At 36.3% G+C, this 14,505-nt stretch overlaps 1 long non-coding RNA gene across 2 annotated transcripts in view; it reads right to left on the minus strand.

Moving 5' to 3' along the window:
* Positions 1 to 14,505, minus strand: part of LOC140597710 (uncharacterized) — a 235,507-nt gene that overhangs the window by 2,134 nt on the left and 218,868 nt on the right. The gene's annotated exons all lie outside the window — the stretch shown is intronic.

Raw genomic sequence — 14,505 nt, forward strand, 5'->3', positions numbered from 1 at the left:
CCCAAAAAGAAACTCAATACCCATTAGCCATCACCCTCCAATCCCCCTTCCTTCCAGCTCTAAGGAATCACAATCAAATTAATTAAAATGCATTAAATTTTAAGGTAATTAACATCTAATTAATTAATTAAGATTAATCAAAATTTTATCTCTGGATTTATCTAATATTGACATTTAGTATAAATTGATTAATTCACTGTGTCCTTTTATAAACTTCTTTCACTTGGTATGTTTTAAGGTCATCTATGTTGGAGCATGTGGCAGTATTGTCCTTTGTATTGTCAAATAGTACTCCATTGTACATATATATCACATCTTATTTACTTGTTTTATCACTGATGGACATTTGAATTGTTTTCACTTTTTTATATATTATGAACAAAACTACTATGAACATTTGTGTATAAGTTTTTGTGCAGACATGTTTTTATTTCTCTTGAGTATATACCTAGGAGTGGAATTTCTGTGACATATGGTAATTGTATGTTTACTCTTTTAAGGAACTGACAGACTGTTTTCAAAAGTAGCTGCACTACTTATATCTCCACCAGCAATGCACAAGATTTCCAACTTCATATCCTTACAAAAACTTATTATCTTTTTCATTTAGCCATCCTCGTGGGTATAAAATGATGCCATTGTGATTTTATATGCATTTTAGAGGGTGTGTATTTTTTGAGATAGTACCAAAGTCTCTTGTCCCAGGAAGTTTCACACATACAGCAGAATTAAGTGAAAATGTATATACTAACATAGAAAGCTCTATTCTACTTTTTTACTCTGTCTCTAAAACTCTGGCAGATATATATATATATATATATCACCAAGCTGGTAAATGGGCAAAATCTTCAGGTGTCTGAATAGCTTAGGATAAAGAATATAAGACACAGACACCAAACATTTCCAAAAATAAATATCCCACAATAAAGTTAAAAATTGATAAGCCCCAATCATACAGTCAGAACTTCCCATCAACTTTTAACTTGCTCTAATTTTAAATATGTGCTTTCAACCAAGTATTAACAGACATTTTAAGAAAACCTATAAAGTCAAAGACAAACCAAGCAAAACAGGAAAGAAGCAATTTGGATTAAAAGAAAAAAAATAACAATGCAAGGAGAAGAAAACTTAAAAAAAAAAGATAATAAATCTTCACTACAATTAATACCCTGAGAGAAATGTTACTGCATCCAAGAGCCGTAAAGCATGCTATATTTAAAAAAAACACTCAGAAAACAAAAAGTAAAAGCTCTTAGGTTTACAAAAAGAAGAGTAGACATGAAAAAATCAGTAGGCAATTAGAAGAAGGAATTGAAAAAATTTCCTAGAAAGTATGCCATAAAGGCAAGAAGATGAAAAACAGGAGAATAAAGTAAAAAATAGTAGAAGGTCTTCATTAGACTCAATATCCAATTAATAGATGTTCCAGAAAGAAAGAACTGAGAAAAATGGAGAAGTCAATTAAATTACTCAAGAGATTTTCAAAGTACAGAAAGATATGAGTGCTCAGTTTGAGAGAGTCCAGAAAGCACCCAGTAAAAATATTAAAAATAGACTCATTCGGAGGTTCAGAGACTTGCCATCATGAAATTTCATAACACTGGAAACAAAGGTATCCTTCAAGATTTAAAAAAAAATAAAAATAAAAAAGGAAATACAGGCTTTCTAGAGACAATATTGAGGCAGTGAAGAGTGTAGTAAATTTTTTATAATCTTCTCAAACCTCCTCATACAAAAAAGCAGTAAAAGAACAATTAAAGCACTTGAAGAAATGATATCTTCAATAAAACCAGGTAATAAGGAATTCTCCTGAGTATTCAGATGAAGCCAAAATACCAAAAACAACACAATATAGCTATACAATGTTATTGGGAAAGAGATAAAAAGTGAAAGGATGTTATAAAGCCACAGGACACAGTAACCACCAATAAATACCTAACCCTATAATGAGAGGACCACAGACAGAATGGAACTTCATGTGAATAAATTTGAGAACAGCTAATAAACTTTGAAGAAGCCCTTCAAATAAGATGTTAGTGTGCAAAGACTTCTGGGACACCACTAATGGAAAAACAAGAAATTCAAACAATGCAGAAGAGACCAAACCACTAGTGGAATGCAAAAATATCCAGTTTTGTAGAATAGCCATCCTTGTTGAAGGATGATCTACTCTTAAGTGAAACTACAGAAACAGAAATCACATTAGGAAAGGGAAGAAACACTGGGGATACTAGGGAGAGATAAAGCTCAGATACTGTGTGGCAGAAGAGATCAACAGAGCATACTGTACTGGAATAGCAAACAAGAATGTTTAACAGTGAGATTACCATGAAAAGCAAGGCTGGTAAAGCTCTAGACAGTACAGTAATAGAGACAAGAAACCTACATGAATCATATCAGGCTAAGCCTCACAAGGTGTATAAGTGACTAAAAAATGTAGATAGATGATTGATACTGATAGAGAGAGAAATGGAGAGAGAGAGAGAGAGATAAATATAGATTAGATAGGAAAGCTCTTGAACCACAAGGGACATTATCTACCATGGCCAAGTCATACCTCCCATATAGAAACAACCTCCTATTAATACAGGAAGTGCTATCTCATTTAAACATGTGAAACAAAATCACAATCAAATGAGAGATATAATATATAAAGATTGTAAAACTAAAGATGAAAATAATCCAAATGATGTTCCAGCAGCAGACAATTGAAAAATATTAAGAAAAATATGACTACAAAGAAAATGAAATAAGCATATTATTTAAGAAAGGGATAAAAGAAATTAAGAAAATGATCAAAGCTCTGGAAGAACAGCATTGTCAAAATTAGAACATCTCAGATAAAATGACCAGACAACAGGAGGTTATACATTTTTTTAAAAGATTGTATTTATTTATTTGAGAGGGAGAGAGAAAGCAAGTGCACTCACAAGCAGGAGGAAGGAGAGAGGCAGAGGAAGAAGTAGACTCCCTGCTAAGCAGGGAGTCCCACAGCAGGCTTGATACCAGGACCCTGAGATCATGACCTGAGCTGAAGGCCTACGGTTAACTGACTGAGCCACTCATGTACCCCAAGGAGGGTATACATTTTTTTAAAAGGCTAACAGAATTCATGAATAAACAAAAAGAAAATGAAAAAAATTAGAAATGACTAAATTTTAAGAAATACAAGAATATATAAATACAAGAATATTTAAAGAAAAATAGGAGAAATAGAGGAAAGAAGAAAAAAGTGACTGTAATGAAATAGAAATAAAGATACAAAGGTTTTTCAAATGAAAGATATAGAAGACATACAAAGAAAGGTTAGGTATAATTGAAATACTTAAAGAAGAAAAACATAACAATTGAAAAAATTAAAAATTTAAAGTGCAAGGTAAAGAATTTTTTCTTCTGGAAAAAATACAACAATGCATAGCACACTGAGCACTTGTGAAGTATAACCCAGCAGAGTCAACATCAACTCACATGTAGTAAAGTTACTATTGTACTTTAAAGATACAGAGAAAAAAAACCATTCAGACAAAAACACTAAGTGACTAATGAGGGAAAAATATGTTAGTTTGGTTTCAGATTTTTTTTAAAGATTTATTTATTTATTTATTCATGACAGAGAGAGAGAGAGAGAGAGAGAGAGAGAGAGAGAGGCAGAGACACAAGCAGAGGGAGAAGCAGGCTCCATGCAGGGAACCCGATGTGAGATTCGATCCTGGATCTCCAGGATCACACCTTGGGCTGAAGGCGGTGCTAAACCATTGAGCCATCGGGGCTGCCCTGGTCTCAGATTTTTCAACATTTTATAACCTCAGAAAGTGGAGCATATCTCAAATCGGACTCATTCTTACACTTTCCCTCTCCTCAAGCACTTCCCTTATGTCCAGAAATCAAGGCAGGTTATCAGCAAAATCTTCTCTATCTTGAATCTAACTTTCTGAAATTCCCTCTACTTTTTTGCTCCAGTGGAAATTTGACTATTCCCTTATACAACTGCTTCTCATCAATCCCTCATAAGTGGAGCCTCTTTTCTCTCCTTGCCCTTAAAGAGATAGAAATGGTTATCCTCCATACTCCTCATCACTGCTTACAGACAATTAAATTTCTTTCCTACTAAGCCTCCAGGCTCCTTTGAAGGTCATTCCCATCATTCTATACCATCATGGAGTGGGCTCAATACTGGCCCCCCAAAATGTCCCAGTCTTAATTTCCAGAGCTTGTGAATGTTACCTTATAGGGCAAAGATGTGATTAAGTCAGGGATCTTGATATGGGGAGAGTATCCTGGATTATCTAAGTCAAGTACACCCTAAATATAATAAATGTCCTTATAAGAGGAAGGCAGAGAGAATTTTTACAAAAGATGAGGAGAAGGTGGTAGGACATCATAAGCAGAGAGTTGAGTGATGTGCTTTAAAGACAGAAGGGGATACAAGCCAAGGAATGAAGGAAACCACCAAAAGCTTTAAAAGACCAGGAAATAAATCTTTTTGTTCAAAGCCTCCAAAAGGAACCTACTTTGTTGACACCTTAACATTAGTGTAGTAAAAGTGATTTTGGAATTCTGACTTCCAGAACTGTGAGTAGTAATTCTTTACAAATGCAATATGAAACTAATATACCCCATAGTCAGCTACAAATGTTCAGGTCATTCAATCTCACTTCATTCCTAGAAGATTATAGTACCTAGCTTAACCTCCTACCCTTACCTCCTACACTATCTCAGCAAATAAGTCATCATTCCCGTCAGTCCAGTAACTGGACCTCTTATCCATAATCTCAATTTCTAGGATCTTAATCACGGACCACCACATTCTGTTTTTCCATCCCATTTCTTGCTCCCTCCTCAACAATCCTTTGATCTACCATAAATTCTAACCCATTAATTTTATCTTTTTTTCACTGCCTTTACTAGTCTCATGTTCTCCACTCCTCCTTATCTGGCTGAGATTTCAAGATCGATCATCATAATTAGTCTCCCATACACATTCCATATTATATCCTGTTGGTAAAATTCCTAACCCAGTTAAATCAATATCTGACCAGTCTGTAGTCTGTACTGGCAGATGAGCAGATGAATAAATGAGAATAGATATTTTGCTGATTGCTCTCAATTAAATTTATACCTACTATCCCCAACTGAGCCTTTAAGTTGGCTGCAATTCTACTTACATTTTCTTTTACTTTAATCACTCATTTTCCTATATGTATATTTCAACACACTAAAATGAGAATCCTATGAAGGCAGAAATGTGTGTTTTGTTTACTGATGTAAGCACAGAAATAAAATAGTGCATGGTACATAGTAGGCACACTTATAGAATTAATAAATTGATTTTATATCCTTTTTCTCTACTCTCAGACTCCAACGGTTCTACCATTTTAATTTTTAGGTGGTGATTTTTCTTATTTTACCAAGAAAATAAAAGCAGTCAGAAAAGAAGGCCCACACAAATATAATTATATTATTTTTTACAAAGGTGCAAAGACAATTTAATAGGAAAAAGGAAGTCCTTTATTTATTTTAGAGAGAGAGAGAGAGAGAGTGTGTGTGTGTGTGTTTGTGTGTGTGTGCATGAGTGGGAGAAGCAGAGGGAGACAGAGAGAGAATCCCAAGCAGCCTCCATACTGAATGTGAAGCTGACTCAGGGCTCAATCCCATCACCCTGAGATCACAACTCAAGGGGAAATCAGGAGTCAAGATGCTTAACTGACTGTGCCCTGGAGAGTCTTTTAAACATATGGTGCTAGAAAAATTGGACATGTATATGGAAATAAAGAGAGAGAGGGGAAGAAAGAAAGGAAGGAAGGCAAGAAGGCAAGAAAGAAAGAAGGAAGGACCTCACATGTAAAGAAGTTAATACAAAATAAATAATAGATCTAATGAAAACAAAAAAAAATTCTAGAAGCAGATATAGGAGAAAAGTATTTTGATATTAGGTTAAGCAAAGATTTCTTAGGTGTTGCATCAAAACCAAAATCATATAGAAAAATGAATTAATACAATCAGATAACAAAAAGAAATAAAAGGCATTCAAATTGGTAAAGAAGAAGTCAAACTCTCCCTCTTTGCAGATGACATGATACTGTAAATAGAAAACCCAAAAGAATCCACCCCAAGATTGCTAGAACTCATACAGCAATTCAGCAATGTGGCAGGATACAAAATCAATGCCCAGAAATCAATGGCTTTTATATACACTAACAATGAAACTGAAGAAAGAGAAATTAAGGAGTCAATCCCATTTACAATTGCCCAAAAACATAAGATACCTTGGAATAAACCTAACCAAAGGGGTAAAGGATCTATACTCTAAAAACTACAGAACACATCTGAAAGAAATTGAGGCAGACGCAAAGAGATGGAAAAATATTCCATGCTCATGGACTGGAAGAATCAATAGTGTGAAAATGTCAATGCTACTAGGGCAATTTACAAATTAATGCAACCTCTATCAAAATTCCATGGACTTTCTCACAGAGTTGGAACAAAGAATCTTAAGATTTGTGTGGAATCAAAACAGACCGCAAATAGCCAGGGGAATAGTGAAAAAGAAAACCAGAGCCAGGGGCATCCCAATGCCAGATTTCAGGTTGTACTACAAAGCTGTGGTCATCAAGACAGTGTGGTACTGACACAAAAACAGACACATAGATCAATGGAACAGAATAGAGAATCCAGAAGTGGACCCTGAACTTTATGGTCAACTACTATTCGATAAAGGAGAAAAGACTATCCATTGGAAGAAAGACAGTCTCTTCAGTAAATGGTGCTGGGAAAATTGGACATCCACATGCAGAAGAATGAAACTAGACCATTCTGGGTATCCCTAGGTGGCGCAGCGGTTTAGCGCCTGCCTTTGGCCCAGGGCACCATCCTGGAGACGCGGGATCGAATCCCACGTCGGGCTCCCGGTGCATGGAGCCTGCTTCTCCCTCTGCCTATGTCTCTGCCTCTCTCTCTCTCTCTGTGTGACTATCATAAATAAATAAAAAATAAAAATAAAAAAAAAGAAACTAGACCATTCGCTTACACCATACACAAAGATAAACTCAAAATGGATGAAAGATCTAAATGTGAGACAAGAATCCATCAAAATCCTAGAGGAGAACACAGGCAACACCCTTTTTGAACTTGGCCACAGCAACTCCTTGAAAGATACATCCATGAAGGCAAGAGAAACAAAAGCGAAAATGAACTATTGGGACTTCATCAAGATCAAAAGCCTCTGCACAGCAAAAGAAACAGTCAACAAAACTAAAAGACAACCTACAGAATGGGAGAAGATATTTGCAAATGACCTATCAGATAAAGGGCTAGTATCCAAGATCTATAAAGAACTTATGAAACTCAACATCAAAGAAACAAACAATCCATCATGAAATGGGCAAAAGACATGAACAGAAATTTCATCAAAGAAGACATACACATAGCCAACAAGCACAAGAAAAAATGCTCCGCATCACTTGCCATCAGGAAAATACAAATCAAAACCGCAATGAGATACCACCTCACACCAGTGAGAATGGTGAAAATTAACAAGACAGGAAACAACCAATGTTGGAGAGGATGTGGAGAAAGGGGAACCCCCCTTGCACTGTTGGTGGGAATGTGAACTGGTACAGCCCCTCTGAAAAATAGTGTGGAGGTTTCTCAGAATTAAAAATAGAGCTACGCCATGACCCAGCAATTGCACTGCTGGAGATTTATCCCAAAGATACAGATGCAGTGAAAGACCGAGACACCTACACCTCCCAGTGTTTATAGCAGCAATGTCCACAATAGCCAAACTGTGGAAGGATCCTCAGTGTCCATCAAAAGATGAATGGATAAAGAAGATGTGGTCTATGTATACAATGGAATATTACTCAGCCATTAGAAACGACAAATACCCACCATTTTTTGATGTGGATAGAACTGGAGGGTATTATGCTGACTGAAATAAGTCAATTGGAAAAGGACAAACATTATATGGTCTCATTTATTTGGGGAATATAAAAAATAGTGAAAGGGAATAAAGGGGAAAGGAGAGAAAATGAGTGGGAAATATCAGTGAGGGTGACAGAACATGAGAGACCCCTAACTCTGGGAAATGAACAAGGGGTAATGGAAGGGGAATTGGGCAGGGGGTTGGGGTGGCTGGGTTATGGGCATTGAGGGGGGCACTTGACGGGATGAGCACTGGGCGTTATGTTATATGTTGGCAAATCGAACTCCAATAAAAAATATACAAAAAAATAAAAAGAAAAAAGAAAAAAAAGAAAAATGAATTAATAAATTGGACTTTATCAAAATTAAAAACTTTCATTTTGTGAAGATTCTGTTAGAAGAATGAAAAGAGAAGCCACAGACTAGAGAAAATATTTTCAAATCATTTTCTAACAAAGGATTTGTATTAAAACATATAAACAACATTTTAAAAACTCAACAATAACACATTTTTTAAGTGAGCAAGAAACCTAAACAGACACTTAACCAGAGAAGATACACAGATGGCAAATAAGCATTTTAAAAGATGCTTACCATCATTAAACATTAGTGAAATACAAATCAAAACAGGATGAGAAATACCTACATACCTATTATAATGACGAAGCAATCGACAATATCAAGTGCTGTGAGGATATGGAGTAGCTGAATTGCTCTTACATTTTGGTTTTACTTTGCAAACAATCTGGCAGTTTCCTAATAAATTAAATATACACCTACCAGAAGGTCCAGAAATCCCACGCCTAGGTATTTATCCAAAAGAAATGAAAACTTATAAACACAGAAAAATCTGCGTACAGCTATTTATAACAACTTTATTTGTAATTAATGTTTATTTTTTCTATTAATTTAAATCAATAAAAAATTAAATAAATGTTTGTACTTGATAAAAAGTGGAACAACCTAGATGTCCTTTGGCCAGTGGAAGGATAAACAAATTGTGGTACACTCATAATAAACTACTACTCAGCAATGAAAAGGAAAAATATGTCAATATATGCTACAACATGAATAAATTTCCCATGCATTTTTTAAGTGTAAAGAATTGGACCTGGGACACCTGGGTAGCTCAGATTGTGATCCCGGGGTCCTGTAACCAGTCCCACATGAGGCTCCCTGTAGGGAGCCTGCTTCTCCCTTTGCCTATGTCTCTGCCTCTCTGTGTCTCTCATGAATAAATAAATAAAATCTCAAAAAAAAAAGAATTGGGGGATCCCTGGGCAGCTCAGTGGTTTAGCGCCTGTCTTTGGCCCAGGGCATGATCCTGGAGTGCTGGGATCGAGTCCCACGTCGGGCTCTCGGCATGGAGCCTGCTTCTCCCTCCTCCTCTGTGTCTCTGCCTCTCTCTCTCTCTCTATGTGTATCATAAATAAATAAATAAATAAATAAATAAATAAATAAATAAATAAATCTTAAAAAAAAAAGAATTGGAACCAAAAGGCTACAAACCATATGATTTCATTTTTATGACATCTTGGAAAGACAATACCATAGGAATGGAGAACTAATCAGTGGTTTCCAGGGATTACAGGGGGGGTGAAGAGGTAGCTAAAAAAGGGGCAATACGACAGTATTTTTTAGTGTATCAGGGTGGTAATAACAGATACAAAACTCACTCATTTGTTAAAACCTTAGAACTGCATACCACAAGAGTGAACTTTAGTGTAAGTAAATTCAAAAATAAAAGAAAATGAAAAAACTATTACTTCACATCTCCATCACCAAATCCAATCACTTATCCACACTTGTATCCATATTCATACTCTGCCTTCTCTGATACTAAAATGAATAAGCTCTTTTTCCTGCTTTTGAATAGAGACAACTCATCTCAACTTCTCTTGCCTGTAGACTGACATATATACCATTAGCCCCTGTGGTTCTCAGGACTTCAGACTTGAATTGAATCATACCACGAGCTTTCCTAGGTCTCCAGCTTATAGGCACAGGATTGTAGGATTTCTCAGTCTCTATGATGACACCACAAAATGACTGAATTTTAGAGATAGGGTGCAAGGAGAGACAGCAAGGTGGCCAAAACACACATCCCAAACTTAAATCCCACTCAACAACAATTTGGCATTCATCCATGGTCAAAAGTGTCTTTATCATAGCTGTGGTATCCAGCACCTTATACTGAAGGATCCAGGAAGAAGACTCTTCTAAGGACCTCCTCCATGGCTTGCTTCCTTACATCCTCAATGTCTGCTCAAATATCTCTTGATCACATTATCAGAGAAGGGATCTCTAATAATGGCATTTCACATTGCACAACGGTGCCCCACCTCACTAACCCCTTCTTTTTTTTTTAAGATTTTATTTATTTATTCATGAGAAAGAGAGAGAGAGAGACAGAGAGGCAGAAACAGGCAGAGGGAGAAGCAGGCTCCATGCAGGGAGACCGACGTGGGACTGGAGACCCAGGATCACGCCCCGGGCTGAAGGTGGCGCTAAACCGCTGAGCCACCGGGGCTGCCCTCACTAACCCCTTCTTAATTTTTCTCTCAAGGGCTTATCACCATCTGATGAACTACACATTTAACTTCTTTATTTATATTTTATTCCTTCTCACTGGAATGTAAGCATCTGGAGGCCAGGATCTTTACCTCTTATTCATTGCTCCATCTCCAGAATACAGCATAGAATAGAAGGTCACAAACTGTCTTGAGGAATAGGCGATGTCACAGTCACTTTATAGTTGAGAAAACTTAAGACTCTGGGAATTTATGCAACTGCTCAAAACCACACATTATGCACTGGCAACCCCCAGAAGCCTAAAAGCCTAAAAAAGGAAGTTTCCTCCCTTTTTCATTTTGCCTTTGGCCAGCTCTGCAAAACCATCATTGTTAAAGAGAAGAAAAAAAATCATGTGAATAATTGCCCTTCTGTTGTTCTTTTAATATAAAAATATCAGAAGATATTGAAAGAGCTGGAAATTTTTTCAAATATTAGCAGCTTTTGACCCATTTGGTATTTATGTTGAGTATCTAAAATGAAATTCATACAAAGGAAGAGCTGTGCATGCCAACTTGTCTCATTTCCCTCCCCCTTTCCTTTCTCTACTTGTCTTGTAGCTTGATTCACTTCAGTGGAATAGTACAAATAATTAATCAAACTGTTTGGTATGGATAATGAGCAATCAACCCATGTGAGATATTCAGAGGTTGAAAAGTGCAAGGAAATTACTTTGGAAGGGAGATGAGTCCAAGGGCCACATCAGCAAACTGTGAGACTGCATAGAGATAGGAGTAATATGGAGAATGCAAGCCAAAACTCGTGCCTGAAAACTGTCCTGGAAATAAATGCTATTATTGTCTTGTGAGATGCTGCACTAAAAAACACAGACCACAGTTTCAGCTAAAACTGTTAAAATATCTAGACCATATAAGTAAGACCACTTTCACAGTTTTGATTCTATACCATTATGAATTTTTGTTAAAAGTTTAGGTCTGAAATTTATCTAAAAGTCCTTTTAATTTCCAAATATTTGCTCAATAAGTTATACATCTATGATACCAAGGTATTTCTACATTCATTATTTATTTTAAGTAATTGATGCCTTAACAGCCAACACCAACCAAACGATGAATTTAGATAAAAATTTGATGACTACTGAGATGGTTGTCACTTATTTTATTTTAAAAAATAGTCTGCACTGCACTTCTTCGTTTCACTTTAATTCTGGGAGGACTGACAGGACTGGGTCAGTCAGCTCACTGCCAGCCCACACTGGCCTGTCTTAGCTGGCTAAATTTCCATTAGTAGTGAAGGGATGGAGAAACAATAGGAAGGTGTTAGATATTGTTCAGTCCTACTAGGGCACAGGACTCTGAATTGTTCCCACAAAAATGTCCAGACACTTGAAGAAAATAACTAGTGAAATTTGAGCATCATGTAAGAGAAAGAATAAAAGAACTCAGTATAGACTTCTTAGTAGTTGAAGAATAAGCTCTGTGACTGGTCTAAGACTCTTAACACAACTCTCAGAGAACTCTGGATAACCAACTTTGAATCCTATTCATCAAGCCTGTTCATCAATGCCTATTCTGCAGCGTTAGGTTTAGGAGCTTACCTGGACAAGGATTAGTCAACTTGAGGAGGACAAGGCTGATAAATGAGAGATGTGTTCATGCATGAATGTTCTGCTCTGGTTTAGTCAGCAGTCACCTTGTATAATCCTGAGATAAATACATGAGATAAATACATCTAGCTCAGAAGAAATGGTCCTCTCAACACACATTCAGACTACTTTAGGTATAGTCTGTAGACATGCCCCAGACTCATACCTATCTGTATAATGCTAACTTGGGGAGTGGGTGCTTTTTGGCAGTTGTGCTTTCTGAGGTTCTGATGGGCTCTTGCTGACTCAGACATTGACATCCACAAACATCTACCCTGCTATTGTCTGGAAGCTAACACCTCCATAAATGTCCTGAGGACTGTTGCTGACTGCACCAACTTCCCTTTATATAATTTAGAAAAGGAAATCTTATTTTATTGACCCAACAGGTATGCTTATCTTTCTGCCAGTACAGATCTGCTAAGACAACTGACAGTTGTCCATACAAAGTTTGTACTTGAATATCAGTATTTTGCATTGAGGCTTCAGCTCATGGGAAAAGAAAAGCCCTGTTTTAATATCTTTTACACACACAAACACACACATTAAGTAAGAGATAACTTTATACATACATACATACATATGTATTTATATACTATAATACATTCAAAGTGGTTTCTAATTGCTTTTAAAGTGGGAATAGTGTTATAAAGGAAAAAATTACAGGCTTCAGTAGTTTATTAAACACATATTTTTTTCTATAAAAATATATATGGTTTGGAGCAATGTAACCTAACCTTTATAATAAAAATTTTTCAAGCATTTTAGTTATAAGTTTTCATATATTCAAACTATTATAGGAAGGTTATGAAGTACAACAAGGTGTCATTGAAAGCAGCAGGTTTCGGTGATGCCCTCAACACTGTCTCAGAAATTTTGTGTGAAATTGAGTCAAGAGCTGAAAGCTGACTCTTCAAACTACTAATTTCAGATGTAAGCTTTCTTAACTCTACGTGTCATAAAATATTCAAGCTAGCTTTGCCAGAAAATCAGAAATCTAAGCATATGTATGAAATGAAGAAAGAATTTTTAGAAAACATATTGCAGTTTTATACTAAGCCCTAAAATGGACTAAACTATTTAAGATAATTGACTTCAAGAATAAATCAACAAATGGGATTTTGAGCTACAAAATATGGTTATTTAAAATACAAGGAATTCTCTTATCCACAAATACAGTCAAATAACACTGATCTTTGTTATTCACTCAGTTTTAGATCAAATGTGTGCCCCAGGATAAAACTCCCCCAAGCAGAGGCACAGCCTACAAGCCATGGGGAAAGAGAGCTAAATGAAATTATCAATACTGCACAATAAGCCTGAAAAGAAAAGTCAGTTCCTCCCTATTTTATTCCCAGGAAAGACGGAGTAACACAGGAACAGAAAGGACAACTTTCAAGTTTGTACAGGCACATTTGTGGCACCTTTTGGCCATTGTCCCAACCAGAACAGCCACTTAGACTACGTTCTTTAGGTATAGGGCATTCCTTCAGGCTCTACACTCCATACTTTGCTTTGCATTTCTACTTTCATAGAGTTTCTCCTCTTTCTGTCCTGTGCCTTCACATATGGAATCATCTCATCTGCATAGCTACATCACAAGAAGTATCTGATGGAGACTCTGCATGGCCTCATCACTTCCATGATTCCCCACACTGCAGCCTTTAAGGGAGTGATACACTATACATCCAACTAACTTCCCTAGGATGCCCAGTGCTCAAATCCCATCTGAGAAGTGGGATCTGATGAGTTATTGTACTTGAACATTTCCAAGGCATAATTTTCCTTTAAATACAATGTGTTTCTCAAAAGAAAAGAAGAGCTGTGAGAAGAGTAGGTGGTATGCTAAGAAAACTTGATATTCTAACAGTATATTTCAAACATCAGTGCTTGTTCTTATACCCAGTATTTGTACCTTTGTGTTCATCTTTTTTCTGCCTTTCACAGTGGGTGCACGGCTGTATGCCTATATGAACATTCCTGTTCTTTCCCTATTTTCATTCTTTTCCCTTTCTCTTCTACCCATGACCCACTAAGCATTGTAATCAGCTAATTCTGAGGTTAAAGGATTAATGTTCCATACCCACAGGCAAAGACTGTGCTTCCTGTCATCTAGTAGCACACCACTTCCTAGGGATGAGATAGGAAACCCAATGTTCCTGAATCAAATGACTCTTACATATCCCAGCATCTAGGCTAAAGGAATCATCCTCTCCACCTGAGGCAGTCTTATGGAAAAGTATTTATTTAATCATTTAGAATCAAATTAGAATCCTAGAAGTAAAATTATTCTCGAACATCCATTAAATTATCAAAAAAGAAACTAGTCATCTTGCCAAGTATATATCAAGCAATACTTTTAGTCACTAATGGAATTGAAGATTATTTATTAAAAGAATTATGGT

This window comes from Vulpes vulpes, chromosome 1, assembly GCF_048418805.1.
Source record: "Vulpes vulpes isolate BD-2025 chromosome 1, VulVul3, whole genome shotgun sequence".
Taxonomy (NCBI): domain Eukaryota; kingdom Metazoa; phylum Chordata; class Mammalia; order Carnivora; family Canidae; genus Vulpes; species Vulpes vulpes.